The sequence below is a fragment of the Triticum urartu genome, chromosome 6A (genome assembly GCF_056163025.1).
Source record: "Triticum urartu cultivar PI428250 chromosome 6A, HENAU_Tu73, whole genome shotgun sequence".
Taxonomy (NCBI): domain Eukaryota; kingdom Viridiplantae; phylum Streptophyta; class Magnoliopsida; order Poales; family Poaceae; genus Triticum; species Triticum urartu.
This window is the reverse complement of record NC_141878.1, coordinates 443,236,145-443,239,920: the sequence shown is the minus strand read 5'-3', so window position 1 is coordinate 443,239,920 and position 3,776 is coordinate 443,236,145. Positions and strand designations below refer to the sequence as shown.

At 44.6% G+C, this 3,776-nt stretch overlaps 1 pseudogene; it reads right to left on the bottom strand.

Annotated features, from left to right (window-relative positions):
• Window positions 1-1,976: 1,976 nt before the first annotated feature.
• LOC125532171 (uncharacterized) lies at window positions 1,977-3,037 on the bottom strand (annotated as a pseudogene).
• Window positions 3,038-3,776: the final 739 nt, after the last annotated feature.

Below are 3,776 nucleotides of genomic sequence, written 5' to 3'. Positions count from 1 at the left end.
GCCTTCCACAACCTTCAAATATGAAGTCTGCGGGCTTGTTTATGAAACGAACTTCATAAATTATGGCGATCGAGAGCGATATGACAGCTTTGTTAGAGTCTGATTTTAATCAAAATCATCGGTTATTAGGATGAGCAGGACCACACGGCAACTCTTCTCTTCCACAAAAGCAAAAAGCAAAAAAAAAGAGCCCAACAGTGGATGCCGAAAGATTTGGCCTTTGCTGCCTCTCCCCCGTCGATAAGAGTGAGACTGAACCTGCCGGCCGCTAGACGTCGCGTCTGTCCATTTCCTGCTGCCCTGCTGCATATCATCGGGCGGATCTCTCCACGAGGAACGGCCGCGATCTTCGGATCGCGCGTCCCCGAATCACCACCACCTCTGCGCCAAATGTATATAAAATCGAGTTCCTCGTGCTCAATCCCCAGTAGTGACTAGTGAGTAGTGAGTTGTGACAGACGAAAAGCTAGGTGGCGCTTTGCTTTCCGGGGGAATCTAAGCCGAATTTATCCCAAAAGTAATCTGTCCCCGATGATGGACTTCTCTCGGACGCACGCACGTGTTCCATAGGGATGAAATACATGAGCGTGCACAAACGTTAGGGAAATCAGAGACATCCGGTCGACGAGACGAGAGGAGAGGAGAACCCCATAGCTGACACGTTCGTGCTCGGGCGATGATGAGCACGTAGCACTGACCCGGCCGGCCGGCCGGCTCAACCACCACGTGCGATCTATGGTCCATCCTATGGAGAAGACACTTGAGAGGGTTAGCACAGTTGCCCGCTCTGCTCCATGAGTTAAAAAAGATGGGGGCGCAGCACTTATCACGTGTCAAACTTTGTCTGTCCGGTGCCGATAGGCTGTACAGCAACGGGGCAGGCTCGTGGTCGTGGACGTCTACCGCGCGCGCTATCATGCACGCTTGACGAACCGAGCGACCGCGAATATGGACCAGGAAAGGCGAGATCACGTCACGTCCGCGGACCACCGGATGGCGGGAGATAACGCCGTGATAGGGCCCAGCAGCTCCAGCGACGGCAAAAGACGACGATTGGGGGGCTGTTTGGTTGGAGACTCAAATTGCCACGTCTAAGGTGAGGTACTAGCCACACCTGTGGTTTGTCATAATGTGTGATAAAATCAGACTGTTTGGTTGGTAGCCATGCCTTAGGTTAGGTGTGGCGGATTTTGTGTGGCGTGTGTTTGGATGGCTTCCACAAATGTTTGGCAAAAAATTATGGTTTGTGTTTGGTTTTCTGCCACGGTTTCCTGCCACAGGTGGTTAGAATCACCTTACTGCTAGACTCCACGGTGATGAGATTACTTGCCATTTGTCTCGCAAAGCAATCATACTACAACATGCTCCAGTAAATGTAAGAAGATTTTGTCGCAATAATAATAACCATAAAAAGTAACATGGAGCATTTTCTATTAATCCCATCTGTACAAAATAATTCAAAATGCAAACTCATAATCAAGATAGAAAATAAGATAGATACGTGCAAGTTTCGTCCATCATTATAAAGTCAAGTGATAGTCATTCATAGCAATAACACAAGTTCTGGCCAAGTTAGATTAAAGTGTTTCACCACACATCAAAAGATCTGCTTCCCAAAAGCAGTAGCCGTAGCACAAGTTCATCTCCTAAATACCAAAAGTTGCCATCTTCTAAACTTCACGGGTTGCCAACTTCTAGACATGACAAGTTAGCAACTAGATAACTTCACATGTTGCTATAAACATGATCTTTGTCAGCAAAGAACTTGCAAACCCAAGTTTCAAAAGTTTTTTCACTTGCACTGCATAACCAACCACGCAAACCTTCATTGTCCATGCAAGATAAGTGCACATCAACAGTAATTCTTTGATCTGTGGTAATTGGGAGTTCCTCCAACCTCTTCCATAAACTAGCATAAGGATCAACAACTTGGGGCATTGGAGGAGGAGCGGCAGCAAGGGATTGCTGGAGTGACCTCAATGTAGAGTTGATTTCTTCGGCGGACTCCACGAAACGACTCTTGGTTCTTGGTGGCTTCTTAGTAGGTGACTTGCTACCTCTTGGGCGCTTCTTACCAACTCAGCTAGTGCTAGATGTTGAATTATCACCACCTACAGGTACTGGAGGTCTTTTAGGACAATGTGTTGTTGGCAAAGTGTCAGAATCCTCCTCAAGAGGGCCCTCATACTGTGGATAGCAGTTGAGATCATACAACCCTTCATCATTGTCCGAGTCATCGGAATCAATTGTGCATGTATACTGGTCCATGGCCAAAGAACCATCAGCACTAGTGCCTGTGAATAGCTCCTGCATCTCATAGTAGAACTTGATGGGCTTAGAAAGCAAGCGCCTTGCTCTATCCTGCATTACAAGCACACACACATTAAGATCCTAATTAAATTAGCCATATTAAGTTTTAAAAAGAAACTAAATTATACGTACATTGAGGCAAGACTTTTTAGACTCGGAGATAGTTACCACACATCTAATATCATCGAAAACATTGCCACTCTTGCTAATTGCGGCGGCAATGTACTTCCAATTTTCTTTGTAGTGCCTGAAGTGACGATCAACTTGAGCAAGTGTCACCCTCATAGCAAATTTTCTATTTAAAGCATCAGCACACTTCAAAAGATGATGCTTCCTGAACCTAAATCCCGCATATTGTTCCTTCATGTATTCAATGCACCAATCCAACATAAATTTGGTCTGATCATCAGCCCAGGAAATAGTCCTCTCACGAGAGCACCCATCACCATCAGACTTCCCCTTTCCCTTGGCCATCGCTGTTTCTCATACAGTGAGCCATTTTAATTAAAAGATAATAGGTGAGGCAAATAAGCATGAAACAACCAACAATTTACTAAAGATAAAATAAGTGATATAAGTTTACAGAGGTACAACCAACATAGTTTCACATGAATCACATACATAATGACCAAATGTAACAAAATAGCACTCATGTTTGATACATAGAAATAAGGCAGAACTCTAGTTTCAAACAGACTGAATGGAACCTAAAATAAAACCCATCAACATCAGCCTTACATACTAAATTCTTAATCATCTTGATCTTGAGCTGCTAAATTATCCTCCCACATTTTTTGAGCTAGTACATCCCTTTTGTGTGCCCATGCCTAGCTCTCCTGGTAAACGTCACGACGGTGTCGTCTACTCCGTGGAAGGGCCGAGTACCAAGTAGCATCATCATAGACATACTCATCAGGACCATCATCTAGGATCCAGTTATGGAGCGCACAACAAGCAAACACAATTTTTACTTGTGTTTTTAGAGGGAAGAATGGCTGACTTGCAAATATTTTAAATCGATTCTTCAAGGTACCAAATGCTCTTTCGACGGTTGTTCTAAGTGAGGAATGGCGATGGTTGAATAACTCCCTTGGGTTCTCAGGCTCTCTACTTCCCCTATATTCCTTTAGGTGATATCGGACACCACGATATGGGGATAGTATACCGGGTCTTGCAGCATATCCCGCATCCGCTAGGAAATATTTACCTACATCATGATGATGCTAACACATTAGCTAAGAACTAAAGAAAGTTTCAGTTTGAAGCCATGGGTTAGAATCCCACCTTCTGGTATTTTAAGGCCATTGGGACGTGATAGGGCATCTTGGAGCACATAAGAATCATGAGCCGATCCCTCCCATCCAGCAAGAACATATGTAAATCTTAGGTCAAAATCAACGGCTGCTAGCACATTTTGTGTGGGAAAGGACTTTCTACCCCTAAACCTATCTTGCATGTGGATTGGC